Source organism: Schistocerca nitens, chromosome 9, assembly GCF_023898315.1.
Source record: "Schistocerca nitens isolate TAMUIC-IGC-003100 chromosome 9, iqSchNite1.1, whole genome shotgun sequence".
Taxonomy (NCBI): domain Eukaryota; kingdom Metazoa; phylum Arthropoda; class Insecta; order Orthoptera; family Acrididae; genus Schistocerca; species Schistocerca nitens.
The window spans coordinates 207,521,654-207,546,772 of NC_064622.1; the positions used below are offsets into that span (position 1 = coordinate 207,521,654).

The following is a 25,119-nucleotide window of genomic DNA, read 5'->3' on the forward strand; positions in this document are numbered from 1 at the left end:
ATAAATAGCCAATTTTACTTAGTTCTGCAGAGATTATGACTAAAGATAGCTTTCCTCATGTAACGCTGTTCATCTTTTGTTACGTATAATTGAAACTGGTTTTGTACATTTATAGTTATAAAATACCACACTGTCCAAGAAGCATCAAAAGAAAAGTCATTGATGATAAACAGTGAGTTCAAATAATAAAAATTTTGTGTGCTACATGTTATGTAGGCCAAGCTGCGTACCTGCAGTCGTGGAATGGGCGGAGAGGGGGTCGGGGACACGGAAGGAGCACATTTAATAAAAGCAACACATAACTTAGTTTCAATAAATTGTTTACTTGCAACGTAAATGACAAGAAACAAATGGCACATTCAAAAATCACGTTTATAACTATCATACATTTACTTGCACATCGGTGTCTATGAGTGATACGTCATACGAACGCTGCATGATACATATATTATAAAGAAATATACACATACAGAGCATAATGAGTCGATAATTCCGCCTAATTAAGAGAAAACTGAGTGCAAATCGAAAGCACGCTGTTAAAATGGCGGGCAGTTTGATGTGCTGTTTCAGTGAGCTTCCCAGCTTCCGTAAACTTAACACACCATCTTTAACGACGAAAATTTCAGTAGAGTGATTGCTTTATAATGTGTCTAATGAGAACATAAATTTAGTTTTTCAGTTATCTGCAACAGTCCTTAGGTGCAATTTCAGGATTGGAATCCAGTTCTTCAAAATTAAAGGCCTCCAACACTGCAGAGCATCTACAATGAGAATGAAATCCCATCTATAACACAATGCACTCCAAGCGAATCTCTGTTTAAATACAATGCAGTATAATTCTGCAGGCAGTATAGACTACTACTGAGACAAACATCGTACAGTATCATCATTAGAGGACGCTTAATCTATGCCAAACATTTTCCGTTACTATACAGTCATCCGTATGTAGCCTAGAATATTATTTTGGAACAGCTGGTAAGAAGCTGCTAGAATGGTTCATATTTCATTGCCATCGCTGAAACAGCACCTCGCTAACTGCCTTGCCGTACTGTACATATACTTATGTTGGAGAGCAAGGCAAGTGATCTGCGTCAGTCATATTAGTGCTTATGTCACTATAAACGGTAATAACTTACTTACTACCAGTTGAAAATTTTGCCATCTTTCAAAATCAGCTCTAACACTGAAGCAAACTAAAATGTTTTCAAAGATACCAGAGTTTTCTTGTAGTTCCTTGAAACACATTCGTCTTACGTAATGTTTGTTGCCACTGTAACAGTGGCGTGAAGCAGCTTTCGCTGAACAAACGAAGTAAATTATTATTTCTATTATTACAAAGACAGTAAACGATAAAAATAATTTCTACTATGTCGCACAGCACGAAAAATACAACAAACTTTGAATCGATAAATAAATTATGAAAAGTCGCAGCACAAAACGTTCTTAAGAGTATCATTGCACATATTTGTTAGTAGCCTTACTGTTTACAGTGAAATAATCATTAATATAATATTCCTAACATGGAAATAGTGGCAACACTTATCCACTTAATCGTAAAGGTTGGCTTCTCGTACGGTCTCCCGGCGAAGCCTTAAATTACGAGGAATACATATTTGTTTGCTCTATTTAATACAACAGGGCATGGGGAAGGCGCAGAACCATATGGTGGCACACGGTGAACGATATACTACAAAACAGTCTACTCACAACGGCTATGTATGAAACTCCAATGTCTTTTTCTGTGCTGCCGATCAGCTGCAGACATAACTGCTACTCTCATTTGGGTCACGTGGATCTCCACTAGCGAATATTATACTATTTACACAAGAAAATCGTAAGCAGTTCTTGCGGGCAACAGCAGCCGCACATTTAGTACGTCAGAGCTTCGTGGCGTCTCAACACACACACACACACATACACACACACACACACACACACACACACACACACACACACACACAGCTCCAACTCGCAAGCACCTGCGAGATCAAAATGCCTCCTTGTTAGTTACATCTGTCTTGAGAAAAACTATTTACAAAACTCTTGCTGCATCTGTGTGACGAACAGCCTGTGCAGGCACACCCGCCAATCAAAGACTGACCCACCTCGTCACAATAATTCTTGATAACGTGGTTAGCCGCTATCTGAAAACGTACAAATAGTCTTCAATGCAAATTATCACGCCAGAACATTCTATATTTGCACGCCTAATATTTTAAATACCTAACTTTTGCTATATGTAACGGAAGGTTTCTGCGGAACCTCACCATGACTCAAATGGTACAAAGATACACGACATCTGAAATCAGATTAGTTTGACTTATTCCACAATAGCCTTCCCACAAGAATATTGCGTCACGTTTTCCTGCATATACTCTTCATTATATTCAGACTTCAGGCTACAGCACTGTCACCACAGACATTACGTCCTACATTTTTCATTGCTTACACGGCTGCAACAAACATTTCAATTCGAACTGAAATTCGTGAGAGCCATTTACTTCATTTCTATACAGGCGCTAATTCTGCACTGTGCTTCTCGCTTGTACAAGTCCTGTATCTCAAGAAAAAATTCTCCTGGCCTGTAGTCACCAATACCGCAATGAACTTTCTTTTGTCATTCTGTAGTTTCTTCGACACCACAGCTCCCACCTTTGACTGAAATACCATTAAATATCAGAAATCTAAGCTTTCAGAAGTATGCAATTGCAGATGATTTTTGAGAAGTCTGAAGTCCACTGTGTAATTGGTATGTCACATATGTACGGCTAAACAAAAGGACCGTTAGCTGCGTTCAGTGCTCGAGATCTGGAAGAGATTCACACTTGGTGTCCAGGAACGCCGCGTGCCGAGCGCCGACTACTGGATGGACACTCAGGCCCGCGGAGTCGGCTGTGGGAGGCTGCTGCGGTGTGGCGGTTTCGGCTGTGGTGGTGCCGTCCTCAGGAGCGGAGCAGATGCGAGCACGCGCAGGCGAGGTCCTGGGGCTGTGGGTGCGCCGGCTGGAGCCCAGCGGCGCGCCTAGCCTCAGAACCAGTACAGGTCCTTGGACGACTCCTGCACCTGCGCCTCCAGCCCTGGAACACGACGGCACGCTCCATTAGCGAGACCTTGTAGCATTTGGAGGGGGGCGGCATCTGCCCTTCTCTCTTTACAAACATATACGAGGGACATTTCATACATAACGCATAGATTGGTATTACTGTGGATTGTTTGATGCAAAAATGGTTCAAATGGACCTGAGTACTATGGGACCTAACATCTGAGGTTATCAGTCCCCTAGAACTCAGAACTAATTTAACCAAACTAACCTAAGGACATCACACACACCCATGCCTGAGGCAGGAGTCGAACCTGGGACCGTAGCAGTCGCACGGTTCCGGTCTGAAGCGCCTAGAACCGCTTGACCACAACGGCCGGATATTTGATGCAACAACAATGGAAATTACGTCAGATATAATCCGGAGCTTGAAGAAGAAGGACGTGTTTTTGTTTCTACACTTTGTACTCTAACATAAAATTGGCGAAAGGTAGAAATGAAACCTACAGATGTCTCGGGTACTGTGACTGTTAAGACTAGAGGTCGTACATCAAGATCGAAACTTTAGGCGGCAAAAACCCGACAGAAATCCACAATGCGTCAAGTGAAGTTAGTGGCGTGTTTACATTTGAGCGCAGTACGGTTGCACGTTGGGTTAATCGTATTTTGGTGGTCATACGAGCACAGACGATAGTCCAAGATCCGGAAGACCCGAAACTTCAACAGATGAACAAAGTGTGAAACTTGTGGCATATGCTCTTGAAGAAGATCTCAGTGCGAGTTCGAGGAACTCTCTGAAGCCACGGGAGTTCTCCTATCAGTATTCTGTATTCTGGCAAACGATTTGAAGAAGAGAAATTCCTGCGAGATGCATCCCACACTGTTTGACTGCTGAAGAGAAGCAGAAACGCCTGGACATTGTAACCTTGCTCAAACAAAGATTCGACCGTGGCGATCAAGGATTCTTGTGCGGAATCGTCGCTATTGATGAAACATGGATTAGAAACGTTGAACCGGAGTTGAACTCACAGTCCAAAGACAGGAGAGCTTCAGATTCTCGACGTCCACAAAAATTTCGACGAGCCCAGTCAAAGCTCAGTTAAATGATGATTTTTGCTTATGATCGCTAAGAAGTCGTCATGGCAGATAGAGTCCCATGTGTAAAAAGTATCACAGCAGTGTACTATGGTAACTTCATGCAAAACCTGAGCATAAAACTGCACAAAACCCGACCTCAGTTGCTCGAAGTTGGAACACTCACTCTCCACTCACTCCCCCAAACAGCCCCGAAATAAGTGTATTAGACTTCTACTTGTTTCCCAAGTTGACAAAATCTATGCGTGGACGTCGTTATTTATTTCTGGAAAAGTTTTCTACCATCTTTACCTGAGCCATTCGATAGATGAACAGAAGTGGTGTTCTGGATGGAATAACAGAGCTTCCGAGGCGTTGGGATTCAGTCATAGAGAAGTAGGGAGAGTATACTGAAGGACTGTAAAGAGATATTGAAAAAAAGCGAGTAAGTAAAAAAATAGTGTGCATTATTTATGAAATGTTCTTCGTAACCAAAATATTCAAATTAGTAGGGAGTTGCCATTAGTGTATGATTAATCTCTCAGTGTGAAAGAAATTAACAAAAGAGACTTATCCTTAGCCTGACAAACTTCACTAGCCCAATTTAACATTGTTTGTAAATCGCCGGAACGGCTCGTCAGTTCAATAAATCATCCTCTACTTCTAGGTTCCTACCACCAAATATTACACTGATTATACATGTAACATAACATTCCCTCCAAAATCTCATTTCGATATTGGGAAAGTAAATGTTAGCTGATGTATGACGCAAGAAGTGTAGTGAAGTGCAGTTTTCAGTTAGTACTACTTCTCTAACACGTAATTCAGATTTGGCCGACATTTATCGCAGTAATTCTCCATAGTAAGCTATCTTACACAAAATTTTGATTCATTTCATTACTTTTCTAAAGAGCGGTGAATGGTCTCAGAAAATACGGGAAACAAGCGTTACAAACAAAATATACTGTGCAACAAAATTAAAGGATCACTTTTTCGAAACCCGGTAGGTGTTTCCCACAGCGGCATGTAAGTTTCAAATTTGACTCAAAAGGTGCCTACAACATTCTTCTGTAATGGTACATAAGCATGGCAACCCGTGACGTCACCTTCGAGCTCGGCGACACTTCAAACAGCAAAGTGTCGACACATGCGAAAGAAAGGCTACAGTTCAGAAGCTCATCTGAAGTATAAGGTGTGTTAACGGCGTCACATTGTCTCCAAACCCCACCACAAATGTGCTCAGCAACACCGTGGACGTGGCATACCACGGGAAGGTCGTCGCACCCACATTTCAGCCCTTCTCTGTTGCCTTCGCGATCGAGGCCAAGACAGTGACGCCCGGCATTGAACTCACGCGCTTTTCTTCCGGGTGGCCGAGAAGAAGTTTTCAGACGCATCGCCGCTCAGAATCAATACGAAAAAGGCTTAGAGGGTAGCATAAGAAAAGGCTTAAATGAAACTCCTCTTTCCTAGGGGCGTACACACTCGCACATTTCGGGCAGCTGTCAGTGTGACGAACAACAGGACGACATTTTTGACAACCTTTGACGCTGCTAACATCCCTAGACGTAAAAACCCCTTTCATTGTGAGGCTGCATCCCCAATGAACGTGATTGCATCCCTTTGGCGTGCAGTGCGACTGCAATTTTTGCTCACGTGTACAATATGGAACCACTAGTGACAATTCAAAGTCAACTGAGAAAATTTGAAAGTAATTTGAAGCAGCAATGGGGTGTTTATGCTTTTTAAACCCTCATATTTGACGCCCTCCTGTAGCGGAATCCCGGAAGGGTGAGAACACATGCGTGAAAACAAGGGCAAAAGGTCCCTCTAAGACCCCCACCCATTCCAGCAATACCCTCAGTGGCACCCACGCAAATTTATTGAGGATTTTGAAAATGTACATTTACAGAGAAAACCTCCAAAATAGTCCTAGAACCTGGTATCAGAAGGGTGCAAAATGATTGCCAGTCAGCAGCGATTTAGGGAAATCACGGAAAACCTAAATCAGGATGGCCGGACGCGGGATTGAACCGTCGTCCTCCCGAATGCGTGTCCAGTGTCTAACCACTGCGCCACCTCGCTCGGTGCGTCAATAAATGTGGGCAGGTGCCACCGAAGATAATGGCAAACTAGAGGGGGGGGGGGGGAAGGGGGGAAAGGGGGGAGTCTCAGAGGGACCCTTTCTCGCACCTCTCCGTGATTACACGGCAGGAGGGCTTGAAAAAGGTGGGCTGGGAAAGCACAAGCACCCTTTGCTGCTTCAGTACACGTATAAATTTTGTCGAATGATTTTGAACGATCTCTAATGGTTCCATTAGGTACACGAGAGCAAAAATAGCGGTCGCGCTGCACTCTAAACGGATGCCAACACGTTCAGTTGGGATGCCGAGAGAGGTTAAAAAGTCCAGGGGTGTCAGCAGCGTGAAAGGAGACAAGAACGTCGCCCTGTTGCTCCTAGCGCTGACAGATGTCGGTTTTTACTGCGATATGTGCAGGAATCAACGCGCCAAGGAAAGGTGTGGTTTCATTGACTCCCTTTATGCCACCCTCTGACGCCTTTTCGTGTCGATTGTGAGCGGCAGTGTGTCATGTGTTTTCCTCCGACATTTATAAGAAAACCGCGTCATTTCTACCCTCGGTGTCGCCGTTCTGACCCCTATCGCAGAAGCGTCAAAATAAGAGGGGGGGGGGTTGGGTTGTTTGGGGAAGGAGACCAGACAGCGAGGTCATCGGTCTCATCGGATTAGGGAAGGATGGGGAAGGAAGTCGGCCGTGCCCTTTCAAAGGAACCATCCCGGCATTTGCCTGCAGTGATTTAGGGAAATCACGGAAAACCTAAATCAGGATGGCCGGACGCGGGATTGAACCGTCGTCCTCCCGAATGCGTGTCCAGTGTCTAACCACTGCGCCACTTCGCTCGGTGTGTCAAAATAAGGGGTGACATGTGGGTAAGAGGGCGTGAGACTAACTTTCCATCATCTAACACATCCACTATGACGCTGGGTAGAATTGTGGTGAAATTTGGTGCCAATGAGACATTATTAACACGTTTTCCAACACACATGAACATCTGATTTCCACCGTCACCAAAACTGCAGAATACGAACCTCTCCCGTGAGTAGGCAAAATAGTCTAGAATGTTTGTGCAAGATACAAACTACAGTTACTCTGTTCGAGCTTGGATTAAATTACAAACACCCAACAACACGTCCCAAAAACCACCACCTATCTCCATGCTGCCGCTCCATGTATCGAGCATCACATTGTTCCTAGTTTGGAAGTTCACACAAACAGTTGTTCTATGTTTGACAGCAGGGAAGAACAATAAGTAGCATACTGTCAACATAGTAGGGAGATGATGGGTAAGGTGCCTACGTCGTTAATTTATCAGACTAACAAGTAAGACCATTTCCCATATTTATTCTTCTTCCAAGGCAACCCGTAACTTTGAAATTATCCATTATCTCTCATCTCTCACCGTCTTTCTGGTAGCCCCCAGGTTTGCGCGCGCGCGCGCGCGCTTGTGTGTGTGTGTGTGTGTGTGTGTGTGTGTGTGTGTGTGTGTGTGTGTGTGTGTGTATCTATATCTACACTCCGCAAGCCGTCTTGCGGTGTGTGGCGGAGGGTAAATTGCGTACCACTGTCACTTTCCACTTTTCCTGCAGTCATGAACGGTTCGCGGGAAGAACGACTGCCGCCAAAACTCCTTGCAGGCTCGAATCTCTCTAAATTTACCTTAATGATCCTCTCGCGAGATATCCACAGGTGCAAGTAATATGTTTGCTAACTCTTCCAGGAACAACGATCGGTATCGAAAATTTAAAAGTAGATCAAACCGTGATGCAGAGCACCTCTGCTGCAGCGTCTGCCACTGGAGTTGGTTCATCATCTTCATGACGGTTTCGTGCTTTTTAAATGAACCTGTACCGAGAGGCGCTGCTCTTCTTTGGATTATCTCTGTTTCGTCCATAAATCCTATCTGCCACATATCCCAGATTGTAGAGCAGTATTTAAGTATTGGTCGAACGTTTGCTGACGGATTGCGTTTCGTGAGGATTCTTCCAATGAATCTGTCTGCCATCTGCTTTTCCTACCATTAATTTTATCTAGACGTTTCACTTGTAACGTTACACGTGTACAGACGTGATAATCGGCCACCCAGAGTTGGTATAAGTTAAGATGAATTTTTTGCACGGCTAAACAATAGCGGCAGATCTGGCTAGGTGACTAATCGGATAGCCAGGTACAAAGACGAGCAGTGTGGCCATAAATGGGGAAAATCCCACAAGGGGGAGCTGGACAATTGTCGCTCGTTTAGCAGAATGCGGACTGCTACAGAAATAGTGGACTCTGAGACAAGCTGAAAGATGGCTTCTTATAGCTCTTTGAAATTCAACAGCAATTCATAGACAAATGTTAAAGCAAATCAGGAGATATCTCCAATCTCAGAAAAATAAGGCACATCCAACGACTTAACCATATTTTCAATATGTTAAAAACAACAAACGTTAGTAATTAACAGTATCAAAATATTTTCCCAACGAATTCTCTGAATTAACACCTTTACTCACTATATCTCAGATTATAGCAGTGCACTATAGCTATCATCCCTGGAAGGTACGTATCTGTATATATTTTACCCGTATTTCTTGATTTATTACGTTTTTATATCTTTTCATTACACAAATGCTTGTCGGAACATCGTACCCTCCACAATAACCTATTAACTGATGCATCACGGATACCTCATACACTATGTCATCAAAAGTATCCGGACACCCCCAAAAACATGAATTTTTCATATTAGGTGCATTGTGCTGCCACCTACTGTCAGGTACTCCATATCAGCGACCTCAGTAGTCATTAGACATCGTGAGAGAATAAAATGGAGGGCTCCGCGAAACTCACAGACTTCGAACGTGGCCAGGTGATTGGGTTTCACTTGTGTTATACGTCTGTACGCGAGATTTCCACACTTCTAAACATCTCTAGGTTCACTGTTTCCGATGTGATAGTGAAGTGACACGTACAGCAAAAAGGATACAAGCCGATCTCGTCTGTTGACTGACAGAGACCGCCGACAGTTGAAGAGGGTCGCAATGTGTAATAAGCAGACCATCACACAGGATTTCCAAACTGCATGAGGATCCACTGCAAGTACTATGACAGGCGGGACGTCAGAAAATTTGGATTTCATAGTCGAGCGGCTGCTCATAAGCCACTCATCACGCCGGTAAATGCCAAACGACGCCTCACTTGGTATAAGGAGCGTAAACACTGGACGATTGAACAGTAGTAGAACGATCGAGTACCTGTTCACAAGCACGGCCTGTGGCGGAGTGATCTCGTGGTGGTGCGGTAGCGTTCTCGCTTCCCACGCCCGGGTTCCCGGGTTCGATTCCCGGCGGGGTCAGAGATTTTCTCTGCCTCGTGATGGCTGGGTGTTGTGTGCTGTCCTTAGGTTAGTTAGGTTTAAGTAGTTCTAAGTTCTAGGGGACTTATGACCACAGCAGTTGAGTCCCATAGTGCTCAGAGCCATTTTGTGGCGGAGTGGTTACACGACAATAACATCTCTGTGATGGATTGGCCTGCACAGATTCCTGACCTGAAGCCTATAGAACACCTTTGGGATGTTTTGGAACGCCGACTTCGTGCCTGGCCTCGCCGACCGACATCGATACCTCTCCTCAGTGCAGCACTCCGTGAAGAATGGGCTGTCATTCCCCAAGAAACCTTCCAGCACCTGAGTGATCGTATAACCTGTGAGAATAGAAGCTGTCATTAATGCTAAGGGTGGGCAGCATTACCGATGAAGGGTACCACGAACTTGTAAGTCATTTTCAGCCAGGTGTCCGGATACATTTGATCACGTTGTGTATCTTGTCATGCTAGTGTAGTTGTTTTATACGTTATTACTTTTGCCAGATATTTATTTAACTATTGCTTACAATTTCTAATACAAAATCGTGGTAGTTTAAGAAGTAGTCAATTGATTGTGCTAGCTGACACGACTATTGTAAAGAGAACCAAAAGACGCTTCAGTCAAGAACATCTAAATAGTTGTTTAAACAATATTTAGTGACAATCAGTCGTTTTTTAAAGTGCATGCACTGGTGCAAGAATGCTGGTTCATTTATTTATATTAATTGTAAATGATTTGAGGGTTACAGATGTTTATAACATTTCTTTATTTAAATACTGTTGTAATATATCAGTTTAGTCCGGGAAGTGGTCAAGTTGAGTCAAATCATGTCTGCAGAACTTAAAAACGATATAGGAGTATTTTTGTTGGGGATGGCCTTTTGGCAATGGCGGAATACTGCTAAAACCGAGACTGAGACTTGTCGAGTGAAGAGATCAAGGACAATTTACGTCCAATTCTTGAAGAAGGCAGACCTGCCTGAAATCTCATAAGTTACTCGATCGTATAGGTAATTAATTTTGGTGGTGAACGGCTGCTATGATACCCTTACTTTTTCCGATTGCATTACAGAAGTGAGAACAGACAGAGTATGAGTCTCTACTCGTCATCTCGCTTATGTTAATTTGTAAATCATCATTATCAACTCCGAACTGTTCTGAGGTGGTGAATATTTCGTGTGTTGTGATAGAAAATGGACTTAGCATTCAAGTATCTTCGATGACTGTTTAGTTAGGGAATTCTCCTGTCGTTCTCATAAGACTCTCAAAGTAACTTTCCTGCATTTTATAAGTTTATTCTCTCTTTGTATTTGAACTGGATACTATAGGACCACTTTCCGTCTATTTCAGATGTCCTTTCTTGAATAAGCATTATTCAACATAATTCTCTACCGTTTACAACAGGTACAGACGTTGGAATAGAACCCTTTTTATTAATAATTTTTTCATAATGTATGGCCACAGTCATAATATATTTCTTTAAAGTCAGTACCGCCATTAGGCTGTTTTTTTATTTGAAGTGTTACATTTACACGATCTTTATTTCGGCTTTACAGGGCCATTATCAAGTATTTTAATGTTATACAGTGCCTAAGATGGCGTACTGTCGTATTTAAAATACATTATTAGACACATTGTCTAAGGGTCAATATTTCTGGTAAAAGCTCGAATTGTCCAGAATGCTCCACAAACCAATCGCGAATAATTGTGGCCTGGTGACATGGCGGATTGTCACCATAAAAACTCCATCGTTGTTTGGGAACATGTCTGGTCTCGGACTTACGGTCGGGAGAACGGTGTGCTGACCACTTGCCCCTCCATATCTGCATCCTGTGACGCCTGTGTGCTGAGGGTGGCTCGGCGGCCGGTCGGTACCGTTGGGCCTTCATGGCCTGTTCGGGAGGAGTTTAGTTTTTAGTTTTTGGGAACATGAAGTCCATGAATGACTGCAAAGAGTCTCTAAGAAGTTGAACATAACCATTTCCAGTCTATGATCGGTTCAGTTGGCCCAGAGGGCCCAATCCGTTCCATGTAAACGCATCCCACGTCATTACGGAGCCCCCATCAGTTTACACAGTGCCTTGTTGACGACTTGGGTCCCTGGCTTCGTGGGGACTGCGCGAAACACGATCGCTACCGTCAGCTCTTGCCAACTGAAATAGGGACTCATCTGACCAGGCCACGGTTTTCCAGTCGTCTAGGGTCGAGCCGGTATGGTCACGACCACAGGAGAGGCGCTGCAGGCGATGTCGTGCTGTTAGCAAAAGCACTCGCGTCTGTCTTCTGCAGCCATAGCCCATTAGCGGCAGATTTCACCACACCGTCCTAACGGATACCTTCGTCGTACGTCCCACATTGATTTCTGCGGATATTTCACGCAGTGTTGCCTGTGTGTTAGCACTGACAACTGTGCACAAATGCCGCAGCTCCAGGTCGTTAAGTGAAGGTCGTCGATCACTGCGCTGCCGACATTTGGTATTCTCGGCACGCTTTTGTCGCTGTAGATCTCGGAATACTGAATTTCCAAACGATTTCCGAAATGAAATGACCCATGCGTCTAGCTCCAACTAACAATCCGCGTTCAAAGTCTATTAATTCCAGTCGTGCGGCCATAGTCAAGTGAGAACCTTTTCACGTGAGTCACCTGAGTACAAACTATAGGTGGCCAATCCACTGCCCTCCTACACCTTGTGTACGCGATTTGTATATGTGCATACCGCTATCCCATGACTTTTGTCAACTTACTGTATTTGAGTACTTGACTGCTCGGCTGGCACATCTGTAAATTCGTGCCGGTGAGTCGTGTGAACAGTTTTTGTGCGGCAAGGTGTCGTCTGCACTCCGCCTTTCGCCGGTAGAGTCGGTGGCAGACAGGGGGGAGCAGTTAGCCGACAGTCAGCGTACTGTGGAGAGCGTGGTGTGTCGCAGCTGATCAGACGGCGACTAGGGAGACGACACGTGCAATATTCGCCCCCCACCATTACCCCTCCCATGCCGCGAACCCTGTCGCTTTGTTTGCGCAATATTAGTCTTGGAGTGGCCCCCGCTGAGCGGAAAATGCGAACATCAGCCCTCTCATGTCGGGGTGTGCAGCAGCACATACTTCCTAGGGGCGCAGGGTCAGGGCTTGTCGTGGCGAACACACGGATGCGTCGGGGGTTAGGGGGTGCTTCTCTCCATGTGATTACACCTCAAGTGCCGATTCGAGAGGAGCGTTATTGAACGTCTACAGAAGAGGCTCTATCAGTTCCACGTTTAAAATCAGGCGGCCTTCCATTGTGTGAAAAAAAAAAGGTTGGGCTGCCGTAAAATAAATCGATGTGTTATCGGGTGTACGCACGTGCATAATAAATACCTCCGAATTGACGTAAATTCTTATCCTGGAAAAGTCAGCTACCGATCGCTTGTTGCAAACATTTCGCTGTATTCTGAATATTTCCAACGAGATAGAGTGCACGTACCACTTAAGAGTACAAAAAGAGACTCCTTTAACTAATGCAGTGATTCCCAAACATTTCCGGCTCCCGGAATTCATCAAAATTTTTTTCCGCGGTGCCATTAGTCGCAACACTGGTCTATCTGCCGCTGCTGAAGTGCAGTTAATGCGCTTAGATTAGTTTTCAAATAAAATAATAAATGAAACACATTTTAAATTCACAAATTATTTATTGAACAAGTTTATTATTAACATGGAATACGAAGACTTTTTGGGAATTAATAGGTGTTCACGTACCCTCTTTTCCTGTTTCACGTAATCAGAACTTCATGCCACGTGCCTTACAATGTGTTACGAAGTCAATGAATTTTTATGCGTTCTGGAGGTGTGTGTTCCTGCTGCAGAACATCTGTAATAAAATGTTTTATCGGTCGGAACCGCTGAAAGCTCTGCACTTTTTACAACTTTAGCACAATTTTTGTCGTATCCAAACAACTCAGTCACAAGCCGTTTTTAGCACAACACGTCAATCGCTAAGAGGTAGTGTTTCTCTCTCTCTCTCTCTCTCTCAATTGTTAAATCCTCATTAAACATTAAAACCTTCCACAGAAACAGAATTCAGCCACTGATAAGCAAAAAACAAAAAATGGTACGCTTACTGCATACATCGAAGAAAGACGTTTTTAGCACTCATAATCTGATGTACAAACACCCACTACGCCTTCATAGTATAGCTCTAGGACCTAAATAAAAAGTAGGTTCTGAAATATTTTTGGCAAGTGGTGTTCCACAGCTGTAACATATCTAGTAAACGACGAATTTATTACGTACACCATCAGTTGCAGTATAAATTTTATTAAAATGTGCTTCTAGTTTCCGTCTATGTTTACCATCTTCTGTCAGTGGCCAAAAATTCGTTGTAGCATTTTCTTTGCTGATGTATTAAATATAGTTGCATTAATATTGACTGCCGACCAGTGTGGCCGAGCGGTTTTAGGCGCTACAGTCTGGAACCGCGTGACCGCTACGGTCTTAGGTTCGAATCCTGCCTCGGGCATGGATGTGTGTGATGTCCATATTGTTAGTTAGGTTTAAGTAGTTCTTAAGTTCTCGGGGACTGATGACCTAAGCAGTTAAGTCCCATAGTGCTCAGAGCCATTTCATTTTCAATATTGACTCATGTATCCAAACTTCAGTAGTGACATACAATATAAATAGTGATATTACACTGCTTACGTACGTACAGGGCGATCAGCTGCCCCTACCTACGTGTTTTACACAACTCGCAACGCCTTCAAGAACCACGCACGACTTTTTCATATTCTCTCGCTCGCAAAGCACAAACTGTGAGTACCACAGAAAAAATGTACAGAACATTCTTGTAAGAAATTTAATGTACGTATTTTTTGTACTGGGATACCTTTTCGCTATAGGCTGTAGTTTTCCAATTATTCAAGAAATATTTACAAAAATGACCTTCAAATGAGTTTGTCTTGATAACTCGAAAACGGTGATAGCCCGCGAAAACGTATTCCAGGACTGAATTTAACTACATTAATTTTCCTATTAAAAGGTCCTATTCATTTTTTTCTGTGGGACTAATAGTTTGCATGTAGTGACTGAGAGAATACGAAAATCCCGCACATTGCATTTGAGGGTGTTGCAGGTTGCATAAAACCCACAGCTGAATCACCCTGTATTTCTCATCTGCCTGTATCAGCTTTACTTGAAATACAGTGTGGCTACTGAACCATTAGACAGCTCTTAAGGCAAATGGTTTATACCGGGGACAACACAACTTCTCAGTGACTCTCGAATTATAATACGGCGCTTATCTGAAAACGACATGAAAAGAAAAAAGTCTGTTATTAATGATGAGTGAGCGATATACTTGTACCTTGCATCGTCTGAAAAGTTTGTCTAAAGGACTGGATCAAACAGTAGAGAGGGAGCAATAGGAAGGGAGGGGGGGGGGGGGGCGCGTTGATAAAGTTATACTAAAAACCAATCGTTTCGACTCTTTGATCGTCAGTTTAAAATACTGAGGAATTAATAGAAACAACAATAATCCGGTTACTGTTGCGTCCAGTTTTTATTTTACATGGCTGTATGATGTGTGGGTTACATATCCAGCTACTTTTACACAATCTGATGCCCCAAAAGGGTGAAACGTCTTGATGGATTACGAATCACGGGGGACTCTATTACCTGTCCTTATTGGGCTCGATCTCTCTCTCTTTTTCTCTCTTTCTCTCACTCTCTGTCTGTGTCTCTGCAGAACTCAGGGAAAAGTACTTACAACTGCTGCAGATGTCTCTACAGCAGGGATAAACGAATTATTATCGATAGAAAGCTTTAGATTTATCGACAAAGAGGGTACCTTGTGAAGCCTGAAGTCTGAAGCCTTTCGCCCATTGCACTCAGACGTCTGGGGTCGGGGAAAGGAAAAAGATTTCAATAAGAGCCGATTAGCGGCGACGCGTAACGTGAGTAGAGTTCGGGAGGGGTCGGGAGGGGAGAGGAGAGGAAACCGAATCCGCCGTGTCACTCGTCGCCCCTGCAGGCCGCTTTTTAATTACACCGGCCAGCTATATTGCACTCTGACCGCCGCACACGTCACTGCACCGAGAATTCAAATAAATTTTGATTGGTTTTCGCGGGAGGCTCAGACGGCTACCGGGGAGGGTGACGGCGCATTGACGGCCGGCGATATTGAAAACCCGCCTGAGGGGGACTGGGGTCGGGTGAGGGGTTGGGGGTGCGTATCGCATTGCACGGCCGCCTGCCCTCAACAGGTGACCGGGCGCGACCCCCCTGCGCAGTATTTATTAGCGAGTAATGTTGCGCAAACAATGCGCTCCGCTTCACGCTGGGGTAAGCACCCCCGTGCCCGCTTTTGTTGCCTTTTACACTCGACGCTGCGACCCCTGCAGCCCATTGGAGGGTGAGTCCTGCCACCGCGGCTTCCGCACCATTTCTAAAACGAATGACCTGCAGTAAAGAAACGGAGCTATAGGCCCATTTGTTCTGCACTAAACGCATAATCGCATCCCTGTATGTGCAAGTGTTACCACTCCAGCTGGAAGCTCCGTAAAATTATGATATTCTGAAATACGCATATTCAGGATTACTGGCGCAAATATTACGATCTGTCTTTCTTGGTCTCCATGTTCTCTTTTTCTTCACAAGGGTCTTAATTTCCAGTCTATCTGTGGCAGCATCTCCTTCGTTATGCACAGTGGCCCACATAAAACCGGCCCCTGCGCTGAAAGGAAGGTGAATGACGGAAATCAACATAAATCATCGCTTTCTTACATTTTTGTTGTACAGTTTCATTATCAACTTTGTAATTAACAGTTTAAGTAACAGATTTACTTGTATTCGTTTAATAAGCTTATTTTAGAAAGGAATTTAAAGTCTGTGTTCAAAATGTTCTCCGCCAACATCCAAGCAAAGTTGTGCACATCGAGCATTTTAAGGAAAACACTTTTCAGTACTCTTTGAGGAAAATCTTCACATATGTTGTTTTTTAAGGGGGGGGGGGGGTAGGACGCCAGACGGGCCGACTTAGAGCAGGAGAGTCACCACAGGACATTTTAATTTCCACTGCCTATTCTTTTACAAATAAATTCACAAACGTTTTCGCCATGACCAGGAAGGATTGAGGACTCACACTCATCGCATTGAAAGTTCAAAAACGTAGCAAAATACCTTTTTTACATGTGAAATTCCATCATTTTTTCACTTATTACTGGCTCCATTTGTTGCTATAGGTACCCTTTTCTTTCTAAGTAAGAGAGATTCTTCGATGAATTTTTCATAGCATACAAACAGTAGTTACAGGTGTATGAAAATCTAGAATTTTCCAAATCTATTAAAAAACTGTGGAAAAAAATTAGATAATTAACTATAAAACTTGAGTTTTTTCTAAACTTGAAGTTTAAAATGTAACAGTTCATTCATTTTTTCATAAATTTAATAACTTCTAGAGTTTCATACACCTGTAACTATGGTTTGTATGCTGTGCACAAGTCATCGAAGAATCTCTTTTACTTCGAAAGAAAAGTGCACATATAGCAACAAATGCAGCCAGTAGTAAGTGAGAATATGATGAAATTTCCCATGTAAAAAAATCTGTTTTGTTACGTTTTTGAGCTTCCAGTGCTATGAGTATGAATCCTGAATCCTTCCTGGTCATGCTGTTAAAGTTTTATGAATTTATTTGTAAAAGTATAGACACTGGAAATTAAAATATCCTGTGGTGCCTCTCCTACTCCAAGTTGGCCCGTTTGACGTCCTACCCCCCCCCCCCCCCCCCCGCCACCCCTTAATGTGTCAAGTGTTCTGGGATTGTTGCGGTGGACTCTAGCCTTTAGAAATCCCCAGAGGTAAAAGTCACATGGTGACAAGTCGGGAGAGTGGGGTGGCCACAAGCCCTTACTAATTGTCCTCTCTTCTGCAAAATCAGTATGTATACGAGATAGAACAAATCCGACGTATGAGAAGTTGCCCATCTTGCTGGAAATATGCACAACATTTTTCGTTTGGAGTTAACAGAGCCGAAAATTCAATGTACAGTTGCAAGTAAACATGTGTGTTGACAGTTCTTTAACGTCAGTACCGCCATTAGACTTGTTTATTTACAGTGTTACATTTACACATACACAATCACGATTTCGGCTTCAAAGTGCCATTATCAACGGTTGAAGATAAAATTACACTTGATAATGGCACTTTGAAGCTGGAATCATGATTTTGTAAATGTAAATGTAACACTGTAAATAAACAAGTCTAATGGCGGTACTGACGTTAAAGAAATATATTATGACTGTAGCCCGGCATTATGAAAAAAATATGTGTGTTGACAGTTTCGTTGAAGAACAATGGCCCGATAATTCTGTTACCAGATGCAGCACACCACAGGCCAATTTTTAAATTGCGTAACGGCTTTTGCAGTATGCCATGAGCATTCTCTGTAGCCCAGTGTCTTCTGTTTTGTGAATTAACGTAACCAGACAGATGAAACCAAGCTACATCCGTCGAGAAAAGGAGGAACGGATCAAGATGTCCCCGAGCGACATTTTCCAGCAACCAATTACAGTAATGTGTATGCCTACCCTTGCCCGCTTCTTTGATTTGCTGAACAACACTCACACGGTAGCGGTTGCGAATATGAACAAGCAGTAGCTGTATAACGGAATGACGACTGAAAATTTGTGCCGGACCGGCAATCGAACCCGGATTTCCCGCTTATCGTTAGCGGTCGCCTAACCATTAGGCTATCCGAGCACGATTCACAGCCAGACCCAAACTTCAATATGTCGTCAACTATATGTCTACAACTTGCACTCACGCATCTGTCATGTATATTCTTCCCATACAGGAAAGGCATTTTAATTGTAAGTCACGTTTCGACGGATAAATGCAATGCTGCAGTCCCTCTTTTGTTCAGAAGTTCGATGCGAAGTTCCTTCGCCTGTACTGGAATACAGGGTATTACAAAACGGTACGGCCAAACTTTCAGGAAACATTCCTCACACACAAAGAAAGAAAATGTTATTTGGACATGTGTCCAGAAACGCTTACTTTCCATGTTAGAGTCATTTTATTACTTCTCTTCAAATCACATTAATCATGGAATGGAAACACACAGCAACAGAACGTACCAGCGTGACTTCAAACACTTTGTTACAGGAAATGTTCAAAATGTCCCCCGTTCGCGAGGATAGATGCATCCACTCTCTGTCGCATGGAATCCCTCATGCGCTGATGCAGCCCTGGAGAATGGCGTATTGGATCACAGCCGTCCACAATACAAGCACGAAGGGTCCCTACATTTGGTACCGGGGTTGCGTAGACAAGAGCTTTCAAATGCCCCCATAAATGAAAATCAAGAGGGTTGAGGTCAGGAGAGCGTGGAGGCCATGGAATTGGTCCGCCTCTACCAATCCATCGGCAACAGAATCTGTTGTTGAGAAGCGTACGAACACTTGGACTGAAATGTGCAGGAGCTCCATCGTGCATGAACCACATGTTGTGTCGTACTTGTAAAGGCACATGTTCTAGCAGCACAGATTCCCGTATGAAATCATGATAACGTGCTCCATTGAGCGTAGGTGGACGAAACTAAAATGAGCTCTAACATGGAAATTAAGCGTTTCCGGACACATGTCCACATAGCATCTTTTCTTTATTTGCGTGTGAGGAATGTTTCCTGAAAGTTTGGCCGTACCTCTTTGTAACACCCTGTATATTGTACATAATGGATATACGAGCACAGGTTGTAAACAAATGGTTGACGACAGAGGGAAATTTGGATCTGGCCTAATGATAAGGCAACAGCTCGCTATAAACGGGAAATCCGGGTTCGAGACCTGGTCCGGTACACATTTCCATTGTCATCATTCCATTATACAGCTGATGGTTGTCCAAATTCGCAACTGCGAAAACATTTCATGTACCTTCTTCGTTAATCTCCTCATTAGACCACACAATGTTTCAAATGGTTCAAATGGCTCTGAGCACTATGGGACTTAACATCTATGGTCATCAGTCCCATAGAACTCAGAACTACTTAAACCTAACTAACCTAAGGACATCACACGACACCCAGTCATCACGAGGCAAAGAAAATCCCTGACCACACAATGTTTCCTTCTCTTCTATAGCACCAGAAAGAGTTCTCTTTGTTTTTAATTCTCTCTTAATTTCTCTGATGCTAACTTTAATTTGCAAAGGCACCCCGCAGCATAATTTGCAAAAACCATTTTCTACCCTGCTTAAACTTTAATTTAATTTTCTGTCACGCTGCCCTTCTTTGAATTTTTTCAATGTCCTCAGTCAGTCTTGTCTGCTAAGGATCACTTATTGCAGCAATAATTCAGGAAAGAACAGGGAAGTTAGCGTAGGTAGTCTGCTTATTAGATGTTGCAGCTTCTAAGCGTTAGACAAATAAAACGCAGTCTTTGATTCGCCTTCTTTCCTCGCAGCGTTTGTACGTCATCGTTCCCACTTCAGTTCTTCGTATTTGTAAGGTATTTAGTTGAGTCGATAACCTTTGAAATGGTGTGATTATACTGTAACAGGAATTTAACGGTTTTTTTTGTACTCATGTAGAGGGCGTCAAACTTTTTATTCTTTAAAGTTAATTTGTCGCACCATGCCGATATCTCCTGTAAATCTTTCTGCAATTCGATTTGATCTTCTGACAACTATTGGACACTAAATGATCGTATGGTATTTTTACCCCGGAGATCACTTCTGGGCTTGTTAGGCCGCCTAGCTCAAGACTTTTTATTTGATGCCAGTTCGGGGACGCGCACCGATAATGGTGAAATGCTGATAAGGACAACACAACATTCGGTTCCAGGGTCGGTAAAATCTGCGACTGCAAAATCTAAGAGGAGTGCTAAATTAGTCTCCTAAATCGTTTATTTAAATTAAGAAAAGCGCAAGGTCTCTTATGCTTCGTTGGGAATTCCAAGGTATCATTTCTGTTTCACTCGGTGACTTACCGTCAGTTATTACAAGCAGTGATCAATCTGACAGGAAATCATGCAACTAAGACTATACTCCACACGCACTTTGTATGGTTACACGATTAGAAGCCGCTTTTGAGGAACGGTGTCAAATGCTTTTTGAAAATCTAGATAAGTGGAACCACCCTGAGATCTCCTGCTGATAGCACCTGTTGCTACGAGTGAATAAAGAGCCAGTTGTGTTTCACATGTACGATATTTTTCTGAGTCAGTGCTGTTTGTGTGTCAATAGATCGTTTTCACGATGCTGGAACATAGTACACGCACCAAGATCCTCCCGCAAATCGATGTTAATGATACGGGTCTATAACTCATTAGATTACCTCTACATCTACATCAGTACTTCGCAAACAGAGGGTACTTCTGGCACTACATTCCCAACCCCCTCCCCCGTTCCCCTTTCACTCTACCAATCGCTAACGGCGCATGGGAAGAATAACTGCCGGTCTAATTTCTAGAATTTTCTCGTTGTAGTCATTTCGCGAGACGCAGGTGGGAGGAAGTAATACATTGTGCAACGCTTCCCGGCACGTACGCTTCTTAATTTCAATAGTAAACTGCTCTGTGATGCACAATGCCTCTGTTGTAGCGTCTGCCAGTGGAGTTTGGTGAGCTGCGTAACGCTCTCGCTCCGACAAACGACCCTCTGACGAAGAGCACTGCTATTCATTGGATCTTTTCCATCTCTTCTATTAGTACCACCTGCTAAGGCTCCCATAACTCAAGAATCGATCGAACAAGTATTTTGTAAGCCACTATTTTCTTGGAAGAGTTAAATTTCCTTCATATTTTTCATATGAATCTCAGTCCACTACCTACTTTGTTCATTACATTTAAGGTCGCTCTGGATGGTTACCCCTAAATCTTACACTACGTGATTAAAAGTATCCGGACACCTGACTGAAAATGACATACAAGTTCGTGGCGCCCTCCATCGGTAATGCTGGAATTCAATATGGTGTTGGCCCGCTTTTACCCTTGGCGACAGTTTCCACTCTCGCAGGCAAACATACAATCAGGTGCTGGAAGGTTTCTTGGGGAATGGCAACCCAAACGTGTTCTATAGGATTCAAGTCAGGACTGTGCAGAACAGTCCATTACAGGGATGTTATTGTCATGTAACCACTCGGCCACAGGCCGCGCATTATGAACAGGTGCTCGATCATCTTGAAAGATCCAATCGCCATCCCCGAATTGGTCTTCAAAGTGGGAAGCAAGAAGGTGCTTAAAACAACAATGCAGGTTTGTGGTGTGATAGTGCCACGCAAGGCAAGGCAAGTTGTCCAAGTCCCCTCCATGAAAAACACGACCAAACCCGTAACACCACCGCCTCCGAATTTTACTGTTGGCACTACACATGCTGGCAGATGACATTCACCGGGCATTCGCCATACCCACACCCTGCCATCGGATCGCCACATGACTCCACACAACTTTTTTCCACTGTTCAAATAATAACGGTCCTACCATACTTCCTTGGAGTACTCCGAAAATTACCTTTACATTAGTCGGCTTTATTCTGTTGAGAGAGACATGTCGAGTTCTACCTGAAACGAAGTTTTGAATCCAGTCGCAGATCTGGTCCGAAACTCTGTAAGCAGTTTTTCTTCTTTTTTTGTTTGTTTCCGCTAGCCAGCAGTTCGGGACTGTGCCAAATACCTTCCTGAAGTCAAGGAACACGGCTTCAACCTGAGTGCCGTTATCTACAGCGCTGTGGATATCCCAGAGGAATAGTGCGAGCTAAGTTTTCAAGATCTGTGTTTGCAGAACCCACGCAGATTTTTACAGAGGAGATTTTCGTTCTCCAAAAACGTCGTACCTCTTGAGCGTAAAATATGTTCCGTAATTCTACAACTGATGGACATCGACGTTATCAACCTACAATCATGTGCATCTGTTCTACGACTCTTCTTGAAAGAAGAATGACCTGCACTTTTTCTAGTCGCTTGCTACCCTTCGTTGCTCCAGCAATCTACGATAAACTCGTGTTAGTAGGAGAGCAATTCGATCGCATGAGCTCTGTAGAACCTTGCAGCTATCTCTCGTCTGGTCCTGTTTCCTTTCCCCTACTAAACGATGTACTTCCTTTCCTGTTCCGCTATTGGGTACCTCAATATCTGCCACTTCGACGTTCGTACGATGACTCAATAGTAGCATGTATTACGATCTTCTGCGCTGAAGCAGTTTCGGAAGACCGAATTCAGTAACTCGGTTGTGTCTCCATCTACTTCCGTTTTGGTGCCTGTGTAACTGAATAGATAATTTCGATCCGCTTGATGAGTCTACGTAAGATCAGAACCTTTTAGAGGTTTTAGTCAGATCGTTTGACAAAGTATTATTGTCAAAGTCAATGAAAGCTTCTCTCATTGATCTTCAGCTTTTGTTTGCCTACTAGGTTTTTGACTTCTCTTGAATCAGGGATGAAACTTTCTTTGTTTACGTTGTAGTTTCTTAACGATGTTATTAAACCATGGTGGGTCTCACCTGTCACTTAGCACTTCGCTCAGAAAACGCTTGTCTACAGCATATTGAACGATACTTCTGAATCTTCTTTCATTTGTGCTCTACTTCTTCAGCCTCAGCACTGAATATTTAGTGTTGACCACTCAGTCAAATAATTAGCAATTTGTATCCTGTCACGCTTACTAAGCTAAAATATTTTCCTGCCTTTCTTAACATCCTTGTATCATCTGTAGTTACATATGCTACCAGCGCCTCTCTCGTGTATTGACGTGACATATGCGACTTTCCAGTCTCTAGATACTTCGTCGATCGAACATTTGTGTATAATTGCCAAAAATGGAACTACTTAATAAGCACATTCCGAAATGAACGTCATCGGTATACGGCCTGGACAGGAAGACACATTTATTCAGTGACTTAAGTTCGTTAAACCGAAAGTATCTCTTTCTAAATTCCACATGTCAGCTGTGTGGATTTCGTCAAGTAATTAACAAGATAGCAACGCTGAAAACCACTGTTTTGCGATCAGCATAAAAGTACAGTTGGCCACCGCATTCAAATGATGTGACTGGTGTCAGCTCTTCACAAAAGGGACATCTCTCTCGCACGATTCCAATTTTCGTGAAAAGTGGTTAAGTTCTACTCTTAAACTGTGGCGAGAGCTTGTGCAGAAATGATAGGTAGAAAATCAGAGCTAGAGATCTCATTAGCTGGCCGAGTCCGCATTTTCACTGACTTGCCATTGCATAGGTCTCAGGTCTCCTTCGGCACATCTCGCATTTCAAGGCCGGGCATTCCTCTTCGGCACATCACGGACGTTAGGGAGTACTAACGGAACACACGTTCTCGGATTAGCTATCTGCTATAACGCTCTCTTAATCTACAGAGGCTATTAGTTTTGAATCATATTTTTTGTACTGCAATTCTGCCATCTCTCTCTATCCTTCTCTCTTTCTTCGCCACTGCCACTTTCTCCACCAAACTTCAGCAGTTCAAAAATTCTGGGCGTGTAACTTATTTTGTCTCCTATACCCACGTGTTTAATATTTCTGTCCGAAACACGTCCTCCTTTACACCTGCGTGTTAACTTTCGCCGGTTTTGGAGGATCCAGACCCCTTATGTGTGGTCTCCGCTCATCTATGTTTTTCATTTCCACTGTCTCTCTCTCTCTCTCTTCTGCCCCCATGACCTCTGTCTCCAGCCATCTCTCTCTCTCGCCGGCCTCTGTGGCCGTGCGGTTCTAGGCGCTACAGTATGGAACCGCGTGACCGCTACGGTCGCAGGTTCGAATCCTGCCTCGGGCATGGGTGTGTGTGATGTCCTTAGGTTAGTTAGGTTTAAGTAGTTCTAAGTTCTAGGGGACTGATGACCACAGCAGTTAAGTCCCATAGTGCTCAGAGCCATTTGAGCCCTCTCTCTCTCTCACTTTCATTGCCACTGTCTGTCACTAACCTCAATATCGCCTCACTCTTTGGTTCCCACTGCCATTGTCTTCATCCACCTCTTTCTTTCACTGCCGTTTTCTCCCACTATCACTATTTCCCCCCTGTCTTCTCTCTCTTCTTTTACTCCCACTGGCACTGACTTCTCTCTCTTCCGCCGTTACTGACTTTTTGTTCCTCTCTTTCAACACAAAAGAGTGCGAATATGTTTGCATGCCACAACTTTTGTTGAGAAATACGGAATGAGGGAGCTAGTTTGCCACTTTTCTGTCAGGGTCTTTTAAAGAGGAGCGTACTCGTCTTTTTGTGCTCGAACAAGAGCATTTTTCCACCGGTTCCCATCTTTTGTCTGCTAGAGCAGGGTGTGCTGCTTATATAAAGCGCATTCCATAGGTCAGAAAAGTTTTGACAGTTTATTTATACAATTCGACCCATTTGTGTACTGAACACATATACAGAACAAATCAGTACACATAATATAAGGCTAACAAAAATCATTTGCTTTACATCTTTTTCTGACTACTTTGCTCATCGATCGCATTTAATCGAACACGCCCGGCTTATGATTCATCTCTTAAAGGAGTAAAAATGTTATTAGTAATATTTTCTGAATTTGCAGTCATTTTAATGCTTGGCAGTCATTTTAAGTTATTTTCAGGTATGTTAAGAACATTTTAACCAATTTTGTTGTGCCTGCATTA

At 43.4% G+C, this 25,119-nt stretch overlaps 1 long non-coding RNA gene across 1 annotated transcript in view; it reads right to left on the reverse strand.

Annotated features, from left to right (window-relative positions):
* Window positions 1-303: 303 nt before the first annotated feature.
* LOC126203297 (uncharacterized) overlaps window positions 304-25,119 on the reverse strand; it is a 143,969-nt gene continuing 119,153 nt past the window's right edge. The window contains exon 2 of the long non-coding RNA XR_007540257.1: window positions 304-3,077. This is a non-coding gene — a long non-coding RNA (uncharacterized LOC126203297). The remainder of the gene's footprint in view (window positions 3,078-25,119) is intronic.